Source organism: Hippocampus bargibanti, linkage group LG14 (assembly GCF_051943395.1).
Source record: "Hippocampus bargibanti isolate YZ-2025 linkage group LG14, ASM5194339v1, whole genome shotgun sequence".
NCBI classification, from domain to species: Eukaryota; Metazoa; Chordata; class Actinopteri; order Syngnathiformes; family Syngnathidae; genus Hippocampus; species Hippocampus bargibanti.
The window spans coordinates 14,559,171-14,573,058 of record NC_142747.1 but is presented as its reverse complement, the minus strand read 5'-3'; the positions used below and the strand labels follow the sequence as shown (position 1 = coordinate 14,573,058).

At 44.6% G+C, this 13,888-nt stretch overlaps 1 protein-coding gene across 2 annotated transcripts in view; it reads right to left on the bottom strand.

Annotated features, from left to right (window-relative positions):
* The window catches only part of drd2a (dopamine receptor D2a), a 51,904-nt gene extending 42,292 nt beyond the window's left edge, over positions 1-9,612 (bottom strand). The window contains exon 1 of one of the 2 annotated variants that reach the window (XM_089014113.1): positions 8,839-9,612. The gene's annotated coding sequence lies outside the window, so the exon portion shown is untranslated. The remainder of the gene's footprint in view (positions 1-8,838) is intronic. The other variant, XM_089014112.1, reaches the window with a different exon arrangement.
* Between the last annotated feature and the right edge of the window lie 4,276 nt (positions 9,613-13,888).

The window sequence follows — 13,888 nt, the reverse complement described above, 5'->3', positions numbered from 1 at the left end:
CAAAAACCATTGATGTTGGGAAAATTCGTGGGTATCTTGTAAAATCCTTTTTTTCCCTTGAAAAACTCTCCTTCGTAGCTGTACGTTGGAAGAGTTACAATTATGTTGCCAATAGTTTTCGGGCTGGCGGTGGAGGTGGAGGCTGCGGTGACATTAACTGGGGCTCAAAATAAACCTGTGTATTGTAGTTGGAGCAATTACTGTGTCACTATCCAGGCAGTGCAATTACACACCCCTTTTGTGTGTTTGTCACTTGAAAATAAAATGTATTATTATTTTTAGTCATGACCAAAGATTTCAGTTTCATTCAAGGTGTGCGTTTCATTTTTCTCTTTTCAGAGAAATATTTTCATTTGAAATCAAAGGGTGAGGATAAAAACATGATTGAAGGAAGAATAAAAATAGATTATATTTTTGAAACAGCAATACGGAACAACTTGGTCGCAAAATGTCACTCTCGGACGTGATGTCTGTGTAAGCTCTCAGTCGTACAGGAGTGGTCCATCGATGAAAAGGTTTCTTCAGCCGTCATCTGTACTTCTTTGAAGGTGTTGGATGTTTCGCTTCTTCATCAATAGAACATCAGACATCGTCCAGTTTTTGTTATTTTTTTTCACATGTGATAATAGAGAATTGCAAAGCCGTCAGTAGCGGGTGTAATAGTTTCTGGCTGAAGGAGCTACCCAGTGCTGTCAGGATGGGCAGGGGGGGGGGATATAACTGAATGTAGTCACACCGAAACTATAAGCTCGGTGTGAAAATGTTTGGGGGCTTATTGGTCTTGGTCTTCATGATTTTAGATAGCAGGTGGTGATACGAGGTTCTCATTGGAAAGTAAGCACATGCTACTTACAAAAAAAAAAAAAAAAAAAAAAAAGCTGGCGCCACTCGGTCATGTATTTGACTGACATATGCAATAATGTGTGTCGGCAGAAATGCCACTCAATAAAAATTAGTTTCCAGCTGGCAGTCAACCCTTTACAATGACGGACGGTGCGACAAAGTGATAAAAGCCAATGAAACACCAGAGAAAACTTGGGAAGGGGGTCACGAGAGGTTGCAAAAATAAATACATGATTAAAATAAAAGACAAGCAACGTAACAGGCTAAGCAAGGGGTTCGAGATGCAGTATCTTGGAGATCGTCTACTTAAAAGTAGCCAGTGGGTAAAAATCATGAGTGGCCTCACTGAGAGGGGAGAGAAGTTGCTTTAAAGCCCCGATCAGCCTTGTGTTCATGAGGGAAGCTCCAGGGTAACAACCAGTCTCATGCGTGTGTCTCACACTCACACACACACGCCTGCTTTTCCATCACACTTGGTGTGGAAAACACAAAATGAAGGCGGTGCACAATCATGGCCCCAGCTAAATCTCATGTCGTGTTGTTCAACATCTAGATGTCTTCAATATCAATCAAATGAGGCCAATCATTTTGTTTGTGAAATTTGAGAGATGAATAATTAAAAAAAAAGTAATTGTAGCTACATGAAAGGGTTTTTTTTTAAGTTTGCGATGCACTCGGGGCTTGTGCGTTTTTGGACCAATGTCTTTTTTTGGATGAACTTAGGTTCATGCATTCACACGTAATATTTATTTGTAATTCTGTCGGAAATACACTTAAAAAAATCCATTTAAAACGGAATACAGACGCTCCCCAATTTACGAACGAGATATGTTCCAAACGGTTGTTCGTAAGGTGAATTTGTTCGTAAGTGACTTCAGTGCCATATTTTGACTGGAATGTATGTTGAAAGCTTATGTAAGTAGGTTTAAAGTTTATATATGTATGTTTAAGGCTTGTATAAGTAATCTGGATTGGTTTGTAGTGAAACATAAGCATTTAATAAAATACATGCATAAAATACAAGATATGTACATGTACAACTGGAGAGAATACTACTACATACGTGACGACAAAAATGTCCGTATGTACCGTTGTTCGTAATTCGAATGTTTGTAAGTAGGGGAGTGTCTGTACTGGGCCTATGACTGGTAGCAGGTTTGGATGTTCATCAATAAAAAATAAAATCAACGTTGTCCAACCTTTCTTGCACCACATACTCAATAAGTCAAGTCATCATGCAGGTATTTTGATGACAAAATCAAATGACTGTAGAATACGATGACTGTAGTTGTTTGAAATAAAGGGAACGGTGTGCTTTAAAAAAATAAAATACAAACATTCTTTCAACGATGCTTTCACAAAATTTCAATCACAAAAAAAACAATTTCTCTCACAGAAAAAGAACGAAAACTAAAAAATGCCAATGTTCTTCAGCTCTGAATATCATGACTAAAACTCAACTCGCCTGGTCGTGTCCTACTCAACTCGCAGCACTTTTTTTGTTAAGTCTCTTTCCATACATTTTCTTGCTTACAATGTTTGATTACACATTTTATGGGTGAATTTTAACTGCATTATTATGAGTCACCTTGACACTGTGTTTACCTTAATCTCTGGAACCTCTCAGAGGAAAACTGTTTAACTATGTAAGCGAGAACCCGCAGGCAGCCAGATTTGACATGGAAACCCGAAATTTTCGGATTGCTACACCCTGAGTGCGCATCTGGCATAAAAAGGGGAAAATGTGGCAACTACACACGCCACTTCTGATTTTATCACTTCTGTCTGCGACTGGATGGATGCATGGCTTGAGTTGCCGACGATGAGGAGAAAGGAGCATCAGTGCAGAGCGCCGATGTGAAACTGTCGCGGCTTTTAATTGAAGCGGATTTACGTGGGACAGGAGATGTGAGACAATCTCTTTCCGTCAATGGATGCTACAGCTTGGTGGTTCTCATTGTTGATAAAGTGTCTAGATCAAATGGAATTTCAGTATCTTGCTCATGGACACCTGAAGATCAAACCCACAACCGTTGTGCTGGTAAACAACCACTCTACCACCTCAGCCAATGAAAAGTGTGAAAAGTTTCAATATTCCAACAGTGTGTAGTACAATAAAGGTCATTTAAGTGAGTTTTTAAGATGGCTTTGTTCACCAAAGAAAAGACTACAACCCTCTTCAGTAAAATGTCAAAGAAGATGGCAGTAAAAAATACTGATTCATACCACCCAAGCAATCGTTGGCACTTGACACGAGGATTTAAATATAATTGTTGAAGCAGGGCGTGCACGGCTTAGCGCGGCAAGTTGACCCATCACCTTCCTTTATCTCGACTCCATCTTTTTTTCAAATTTGACCTTTTCCATGACTTGCCTTGTGAGCGGAACCAAGTGATTTACTCCACGGTTCTGAGCCTCCCCAGAAATAAATGTTACCCGTGTGTCAGGTTTCATGTGCCTGCAACCATCCGGTCTTAACTCACAATCTCAACTCCTCAAATGGACTTCACATTCATATTTCCACTCTTTCCTGGGGACAAACAGCTGACAGAGGAAGTAGTATTTAAAAATCAAAAATAAACAAATACAATGAAGGATCCATGACAAGCAGTGGAAGCATTGTACTGAAAGCAATGACAATGCCAGCGGCGTTCCAAGACCAAAATATGTGTGAGGACAATTTATAATGAGTTCTAAAAATAATGACAATTCTTTGAAAAACCACAGCGAATAAAACAAAACGCTTGGCAAAATACACCCCGCTGTTCATATGATGCATCTGACTCAATACGCAAACTAGGCACCCCAAGTAGCGAACATACTTTATGAGCCTTCCATTGCTATCTCGGAGTTCACCCAGATCATGACGACTCTATTGTTTATTTTTCTTGCTGTTGTGTTTTTTTAGACCTAATTGGTCTTCGTCCATTGATTTAAGTGATGCTGTTGGTCTATAGCCAAGCTGACATAGTTGAAAACAATTGGCCATACTGAAATAGAGGGAGAGCGAGAGAAAGAGAGAAAGAAACAGAGAGAGGGAGAGGGCGGTGGGTCACTGGGAAGAATTCAGTGGACTATAATCCACTTCATTAATGTACAGTAATTGTCAAGAGACACAAAAGCCTGAGAACCAACGCCACCACGTAGCAAACACAACCAGCAACTGTTATTTAGTAGTACTTTAGTACTAGGTCCCAGGGTCCAGTTTGTAGTCTTATGGGTATTTGCTTGTGTATTTCATTCTGTGTACTGATGATCCTGATCAAAGCACACGCGTAAAGGTCAGAGAGCTCCTGTCAACATTCCTTTGCCTCTTTTTGGGGTCATCCTAGGCCAAATGAAATCTTCCCGCTCAGCCTTTTTGGAAGGGGGGTCAGGGTGGTTGCAGTATGTATCGTCATTTATAGTACTGTTTATTGTAATGTAGGATGTAGTATAGTGCGGTATCATACAGTGACATGCATTTGGGGGAGGCAACTGAGGCAGTGCCTCCCCTGCTATCATGAGAGGAAAAAAGAATAGAATTATCTATTGCACACTGCTTTCACCTTCTCCATGCACAGCAAATGTTTGCAGCATATTAAAGTAAATAAATAAATAAAAGACTGCTCGATAGACAATTAAATGAATACATACATAAATGAATAAATAAATAAATAAATGATCGAAAAATAAATGAAAGATCGAAAAATAAATAAAGGACAAAGAAATTAATAAATGAAGACAGAAAAATGCAACCATGAGGAAACAAATAAAAGACAGATAAGGACATAAATAAATAAATAAATAAATAAATAAATAAATAAATAAATAAATAAATAAATAAATACATAAAAGAGAAAAAAAAACAGATAAAAGACAGACACATAATATAACTAATAATATAACATAATATATTATATAATGATGAATAAATAACTAAATGAGCAATAAATAAATAAGACAGAAAAATAAATAAATAAACAAATAAAACACAAATAAATAAATAAAAGACATAAATAAAAAAAACTAAATAATTTAATAATTAAATAATGAATAAATATAGGAGCAATAAATAAATAAGACAGAAAAATAAATACATAAACAAATAAAAGACATATAAATAAAAGACAAATAAATAAAAGACCAATAAATACATAAACAAATAAATAAATAAACCTGCATTTTGGCAAATTAATACTTAGCTGAAAACAATTGTAATGTAAAATAATGCCAGCTGGCGATTGACATATTAGTCAACTAATCACAATTAATATCGGTGAGGAGTAGACACAATAATCGTTTGTGGAGGCACTAATGCAATACAATATTTGGATGAGATTCAATGACAAATTCTCATCAATCACATAAGGAGTTTAAGATGGCGCCCGCGTAGTCAGCCGTCAGCAAGTGCTCTCAGGAGCCTTTTTGGCCAAGACATTCATCAAGGAGGAGACTGCGCTGAGCGGTTGCACCTTTTCGGCAGCATGAATATGCCAGTACTGTTTTTGAATGGGAGGAATGTCGGTGCCATTTGACCGTCATTGCTGGACAGCTTTGGGGCCATTGTGCTTTTTTGCACCTGTAATGGGCAGCATCTTCACAGCCCCGTTTCTTTCAGCGGAAAGGTCGGTGTTGTTGGACAGTCTGTGGCTGGATGGATGCATGGCTTGAGGAGCCCGCGATAAGAAGAAAGGAGCGTCAGTGCAGAGCACCGATGCACATGTGGAACTGTCGCGGCTTGGAATTGAAGCGGATTCATGTGGGACAGGAGACAATCTCTTTTCGTCAATTGATCCTAGAGCTGCATGTTTGCTTTTAAAATTTAGCTTGTAGTCAACGTGCACATTCCACCATAATTCCCTGATCCACTGGTGAATAGACACTTTGATCCTCTCCTCTTTCATCTGGAAATGCTTTGTGGAACAAAGAGGGGACATAAAGTGCTTAAGAATGAATGACTCTGTCTCTTTGTGTTGTCATGTTTTTTGTTATTTAGTTTTTTTTTTGTTCTTTTGACTTCAAGACGGCGCCGCAAGAGTGGCTGCCTTTCCAGCAGCTCCTGTATTTTGTTTTTCTACTGTCATTCCTCTCATAACTTTGCGGATGTGAAATGTAAATTTCTCCACTGCGAGACTAATAAAGGCAAATCCAATCCAATCCAATGTCACAAGGGCAAGCAATAAACACAGAGAAATGGAAATCACAATCATACACTTTGACATGTAGAGTGTTGCTTCCTTGATATGTATATTTTATGGTGAACATTTGCAGTAGAGTACACCAGCAATGAATCATGTCCAGAGTTCTTTCTAACATTTTGGACACATTGTTGGACTCACACGAGCGGGTAAACATTATGTTCCGCACCACTGGCACCTCATACATATTTTAAGATGCAGTAACATTCTTTCTCAATGCATTGTCACATTCACATTACAAAATTAATATTTACATATTTTTGGATGCATATTGGGTAGAAAATCTCATGCAAGAATTCCATTAAAAATTCTGACTTTACACACTTTGTTTCTCGTTTTGACAAGACTACTAATAAAAAAAGTGCTTACTATTGGGGTTTCTGTTTTTTGGGCAGCTGTGTACAACTGCACTATACCAGACATACAATTAAATAATTCAATAAAGTACGCAGTTTAGATCTGGAAATTTCAGGCTTTACAATCAGTCATGACTGTAAATGTGTGAAATCCATCTATCTAGCTATCAACAGGGAGTATCTTGCCAATAAATTACGATTAAATTAAAAATAAATTACGATTGATTAGTTTGTTCACCGACACACTGACATCTTTTAAATCAAAACTCATTTTTCCGTTCCCATGGGGTTTTCTGTGACACAGTATTGTCTGTTTGCTGGTTTTTGCTTTTTCTCAAGAACATCACCCTACCATGTGTGCAACGTGTTAGCTCGCCGCGACGGCGCTCCGATGTTTGCTAGTCACGAGTGGTGTTCATTTAGATTTTTTTGCAACGAGGACGCCGAGACACTGATATTGAGCATCACAGCCTCCCTTGAGAGCATTTTTTTTTTCAATTCAAATGTCAGCATTGATTGGTCAGCTTCGTGGTGTGATATCGCTTTCAATCTCCCTCCCTCTTCTACTATGATATGTCTGACCTTTCATTCACTTAATGACATCATGCATCCCTAGTGTAAGAAAAAAAACAGGAAGTTACGGTCTATTTTGCTCAGAAAATGGTTTGTTATCATTCGATGATTACAATCTAATGCTGCTGAGCTGGACATGCCTTTCAGACAGACCGTTCTCCGAATCCCTCCAGGAGATTTGACTCACTGGAGCTATTTTTGTCAATCAGTCTGCACGACTTGATAAGTGCTTAGGAAAAGCTGAATCAGATGTGAGGGATGTGTCGGATCCATATGGACTAATATGCAGAGGAGACGTTCTATATGCTATACAGTGCACTGTTATCAAATTGACCTCATTTGATTGCGACATGATGCTCTTATCCTAAGTGCTTATGATGTGCTTGCCTTGTTTTGCCTGACACAGCTGAACATAATTGGCTTTTTTAACCCATTCACTGCCATTTATTTGGGAATTGAAATTATGACATAGAGCACTCTTCCCGAAGTTGTATGGATTTTGGTTTTTCTTGCTGGGGGGTGCCGGTAAAGTGCTGGCCAGACCTCTGGCAATGTTTTCCCTTCCACGAGGGGGCAGCATTTCCCTTTTTTCCATGTTAGCACTTTGTTCCGACTTCACTTGTTGAAGTGCTATATAAACCAATATGTATGTATTGCATTGAATTTTGGACTGCCACCCTCATTTCAAGCTCATATAACTCCAGACCACACCCCTATAATTTAGGAATTAACCATTTCCTTCTGATGAAGGAAGAAAGTCTAAGGTCTCTTACACTCAATTGAATGGTTATGTAGTCCTAAGAGTCAATATTCTGTGGGCCCTGGAATTTGAGTGAAAATGACAAAAACCCTGGCATTGGAGTGGACATTTTTTTTGCATGTGACTGGCAGTGAATGAGTTCATAGCAAGGCACGTCCACAGACCATATTTTTTTACCCATCTTGTACCACAGAGCAATGCACAGTCTCCAAGAATAAGGTCGTTAGAATTAACAATGTCCAACGGCCGTATTTTCTGGTGTATAAGGCACACTGGAGTATACGGTGCATGACAGTTACAGTTTTGGAGCGTCTTGTTCAGGACAAAACAGCTATTAACTAAACATATCGTGTTTGTTACAATACAGTGTTTTCTCTTGCATCTTTCCCATTCCAGTCCTAAAATAGAATAAATCAGTCTGCCCCCCCTCTCAATAAATCAAAACAAAAATGTGCCACAGTCATTTAAAAAAAAAGAATAAAAAATTGCCTCATAGTTAACTATACACTTCATTTTCACCAACATCACATTGTAAATGCGTAATTCTGACACACGGCAAAGGAAATCACATACATTTGCACATCAACTTACTCTGAGGCTGGAAACGGACGCTTTTCAGTTGCTCAGGCAAATCCAATAACAATACAAAGTAGATGAACTACTGGCAGCGGGTCAAGATGATAATCACAATACAGCATAAGAATTATAATTTTCCTGAAAGTCACATCTTCATAAAACACAACAAAACGAATGAAATAGTGAATAAATAATTCTTTCATTTCAGGGTGTCGAACTGTCTGACGTGATGAACGGAGGATGTGAACCGTGTTAGCAGAGGTGGGACATAATCAAAACAAGATGATTTAGACAATGAAATGTTTTAAGGGCTGGCGGTGATGTGAGGATGTTTGATTCTATTTTTCTGATCATTTCGTATAGACCCAAATAGGAAAAAAATCTGCCCACAGCGATTGAGCTCCGAACCCAAGCTGTGATGGATGCACCTTTAAAGTTCATAAAAATCATTCGCATCGGTCAAAACACGAGAACGTGGCCCAAAGGCTTAAATTGAGCAATAGATGGGATCGACATAGCATGATTTAAAGGAAAAGTTTGGAAATCTTACCTTTACGCCATAAGTTTGATCAGTTCTCAGTCGCTGCTTGCGTTCTGTTGCCTCCGTTTAAATCCAGCATTGGCAATTAGCTCCCCACTTTATTGGTCGTCATTTGCATTGCACCCTGTCGACTGGTCTCTCGCAGCAGCGAGCGTTTGCCCTCGACTAGTACGGGAGGCATTGGGGCACACTTGGAATAACGCCACAATAGCACTTCAGAAAGAAAAGAAACATTGAAAAGATCATAAGAGCAATTCTTTGCCTCTTTTAAATCATCGACGATTGATCAATAAAAGAGCGTTTCGCGTAATACTTGTGCGAATCCAAAGGGGCGGCTTTTACGCACGGAGTAGCCTTCCGTATTGTCGAAGTGAAGAGACGCACGCCGACTACAAGAAGTGAGCAAGTGGAGAAATAAAGAAAGAAAGGCGGGGTTACGTCTGCCCCAGTGCTCAACGCGCACACTTTGCCGGAAGAACGACCAATAAACACACAGTGTCCACCGCTTCTCCTTTGGTATCCTCCGTCTGTTCGCTCAAACGTGCGTGACAGACGCGTCGTATTGAGAAAGGCTTCAGATGGGAGCATCATCGTGGACATATTTTCTTGCGGTTGACCAGTGCGTGAGTGGAAGTGTTAACGTAGCGGGTAATTAAAAGGCTATTAAGCGGAAATTAATTTTTGGATGAATGTGCGTTAAACAGCAGAAACGTAGCTGATGCTTGAGGTGTGGTATTGGGGCGCTGAAAGAGACAATTCCAACCGCCCCACATCTCCATCAAGATTTTGTTCCCTCTTAAGCAAATACACAAACAGAAATAAACCAAGATAATGCCACCTTTTGCAAAAAAAAAAAAAAAAAACAGCAAAATCCTTCAAAAAACTTGATAATGATGATGTAATGATTTAAACTTGGGTCATTTGTGTGATTTAAGAGCCTTATTTTTAATTGTGGAAATCACTGGATTTGAGTTCTCACAACAAGAACCAAAAAGTAAAAAACTGTCAAAATGTTTTACAATGCGGATTGAAATATTAGTATAATGCAGCGCCTTTAAATGTGTTTTTAAAAAAAACCTGCACTCAAACATTGTAAATAGCATAGCCACCTTATGTCGAGTTGCATATCTCACAGCTCTATAATTTATCGAAACATGGGGAATGCTGCCCCCTTGTGGAAAGGAAAAACATTGCCAGAGGCCATCGCCAGCACTTTATCGGCACCCAAACAAGAAGAAAAAAAACAAAACTCTAAGAAATTCGGGAATGGCGCTCTCTGTCATATTTTGTGTTTGTCACGTTCCGGCGGCGACAGTGGCAGCTGGCGAGCAGGAACGTGTGGTATAGGCGGTGGATCGTAGAGCAGGACAGAGGCGTGGGTACCGGCAAAGGATTTATTAACATAAAGCGCGGGTCCGAAAATACGCGGACCCGGTAACAACTCGTGAAACAAACTCAAAATGACAACTGACAATGTTAGTGGGTGAGTGGCGGCAATCCACCCAACCACACTAACCAAGAAAATAAAATGGCACACGAGGGTGCAAAACAACCTACGACGCGGTGCAAACAACAAACGCGTTCGTGGCTAAAATAATTCCTCGGGCGAAGCAAATAACGTACTGGTAACAAAGTCCACGTACTAGCTTGGCGTAAGGCGAAGTATCTTCCGACGCTGGGTGGATGCCAGCGTCGGGTTTAAATGTCCACAGTTAATGAGGAGGGAATTGACAGCAGCTGGCGAGCGGCGGGAACGGAGGCCCCGCCCCGCTGTCAACTGGCTCATGACAGTACCCCCCCCTCAACGGACGCCTCCTGGCGGCCCACCTGGTTTCGACGGGTGAGCCTCGTGGAAGTCCCTCAGGAGCGACGGGTCCAGAATCCAGGTTCGCGGAACCCATTGACGGTCCTCCGGTCCGTACCCCTCCCAGTCGACCAGGTACTGGATGCCCTTTCCCCTGCGGCGTGAATCCAGGATCTCCCGCACTGCGTATGCCGGTCCTCCGTCCACCATCCGCGGGGGGGGGGGTTGGGCAAGAGGGGGGGCCAAGGGGCTGGACTCCACCGGTTTGATGAGAGATACATGGAAAACCGGGTGGATCTTCATGGAGGCGGGCAGCCGAAGTCGGACCGCGACCGGGTTAATGATGGCCTCCACAGTGAAGGGGCCCGCGAAACGCGGACCCAATTTGGGGGTTGTCCCGGCCAGCCGTAGGTCCCTTGTGGACAACCAGACCTTCTGGCCCACCTGGTAGGCTGGCGCGGAACGGCGACGGCGATCCGCGACCCTCTGGTTCCGGACTGCCGTGCGTGATAGGGCTGCCCTGGTCTCCCTCCATACCCGATGGGCCCGCCGAAGATGGTGTTGTATCGACGGGACCTCCACCTCCCCTTCCTGTGTGGGAAAGAGCGGCGGCTGGTAGCCATAAGCCGACATAAACGGTGACCGACCTGTGGCTGAGGAGACCAGGGTGTTGTGGGCATATTCCACCCACGGGAGATGGATGGACCAGGCCGAGGGACGATGAAGGCATACGCAGCGCAGGGCCGCCTCCAGGTCCTGGTTCTTCCGCTCGGTCTGGCCGTTGGACTGTGGATGGTAACCGGAGGACAGGCTGGCCGACGCCCCCATGGACCTGCAGAAACGCCTCCAGACCCGGGATACGAACTGGGGCCCTCGGTCCGACACGATGTCAGTGGGGATCCCGTGGAGACGGACGACGTGTTTGACCAATAGTGTCGCCGTCTCAATGGCGGACGGCAACTTGGTCAATGGCACGAAGTGTGCCGACTTAGAAAACCGGTCCACTATCGTGAGAATGACCGTCTTACCACGGGATGGGGGGAGGCCGGTGATGAAATCCACTGATATGTGGGACCAAGGGCGCGGGGGGGACAGGTAGGGGGCGGAGCAGTCCTGCCGGAGGCTGATGGGAGACCTTGCCACAGGCGCACTCCGGGCAGGCCTTAACAAAGTCCGCCACGTCGTCGCGGAGCCGCGGCCACCAGAATCGCTGGGAGACGAGGTGCTCGGTGCGGCTCACCCCTGGGTGACACGCCACCTTGGATGCGTGCCCCCACTGGAGCACCTCCGAGCGCAGCGACTGGGGAACGAACAGTCTGCCTGTGGGACACTTCTCGGGAGTCGGGGTACCTTTTAATGATTCCATGACCCTCCGTTCGACCTCCCACTGGAGCGCCCCATGATCTGGCGGCCGGGCAGGATGGGTTCCGCAAGGTCTTCCTTGTCTGCTGGCTCGTGGATCCGCGAGAGGGCGTCGGGCTTGGTGTTCTTTGTTCCTGGACAGTAGGTTAGGGTGAAGGAGAAGCGTGTTAAGAACAGCGCCCACCGTGCCTGGCGTGCGTTCAGCCTCTTGGCGGCCCGGATGACCGCCAAGTTCTTATGGTCCGTAAGCACGGTGAACGGCTCCTTCGCCCCTTCGAGCCAGTGCCTCCACTCCTGAAGAGCCAATACGACGGCGAGCAGCTCCCTGTTGCCCACGTCGTAGTTGGCTTCGGCGGAGCTGAGGCGGCGGGAGAAGAAGGCGCAGGGGTGGAGCTGCTGGTCGACTGAGGAGCGTTGGGAGAGTACTGCCCCAACACCTGAGTCCGAGGCGTCTACCTCCACAATGAACGCGCCGTTGGGGTCTGGATGGCGGAGAACTGGGGGGTGAGAGAAAGCCTCTCTCAGCAGCCGGAACGCGGCGTCCGCTTCTCTCGTCCACCTGAACGGGGTCTTAGTGGAGGTGAGTTGGGTGAGAGGGAGGGCTTTCCGGCTGTAGTCCCGGATGAAGCGGCGGTAGAAGTTGGCGAACCCCAGGAAGCGTTGTAACTGCTTGCGAGAGGTAGGTGTGGGCCATTCTACTACCGCTTCGGTCTTGGCTGGGTCAGCCCGGATCTGCCCCCGCTCCACGATGAAGCCCAGGAAGGATAAGGAGGAGGTGTGGAATTCACATTTCTCGGCCTTGACGTATAGTCGATTCTGCAGCAGCCGCTGCAGAACTAGCCGGACGTGCTGGCGATGTGCCTCAAGGGACTCTGAAAAAATTAAAATGTCGTCCAAATACACAAAACAGAAAATATTCAGAAAATCCCTCAAGACATCATTAATTAGGTTCTGGAACACAGCGGGTGCATTGGTGAGACCAAACGGCATCACCAAGTACTCGAAGTGTCCCAGAGGTGTCTTAAATGCGGTCTTCCATTCATCCCCCTCTTTGACCCGAACAAGATGATAAGCGCTCCGGAGGTCCAGTCTAGTGAAGATGGTCGCGGCCTGGAGGGACGCGAAGGCGGAGTCAATCAGTGGGAGCGGGTATTTGTTCTTTATAGTTATTTCGTTGAGTCCCCGATAGTCCACGCACGGACGCAACGATTTATCCTTTTTAGTGATAAAAAAGAACCCCGCTCCCAGAGGTGACCGTGATGGCCGAATGAGCCCGGCCGCGAGCGAAGAGTCAATGTAGTCCCGGAGAGCCTGTTGTTCGGGTTGGGAAACGTTGTACAGACGAGAACTGGGAAACGGAGCGTTGGGCTGAATGTCAATGGCGCAATCATAGGGACGGTGCGGTGGTAACGACAGGGCGCGGTCCTTGCTGAACGCCTGTCGTAAGTCGTGGTAACAGGGCGGCACCCCCTCTAGGCTAATCTCCTCCCTAGGGTAGCTGTGAGATGGTGCCGGCCCACCCGCGGCCGACCGGAGGCAGTGAGCGTAGCAGAGGGGGCTCCACCCCTGAATGGTAGGTCCGTCCCACGAAATGGCCGGATTGTGGGTCCCCAGCCAAGGTAACCCGAGCACGATGGGAACCGAGCGTGAACGCATCACAAAAAACCGCCGGTTTTCCACGTGATTGCCCGAGAGTACGAGTCGAAGCGGCACGGTTTCTTGCGTAACCTCGGCGAGTAACCGACCGTCGAGATCGAGTATGCTCCGACTCGCCCCCAGCTGAACAACCCGACACCCCAACGCCGACACGACGCGCGGGTCTATAAAACAGCCGTCGGCCCCCGAGTCCACTAAGGCCCGAACGGACATTGTCCTGGTGGGACCGTGTATAAC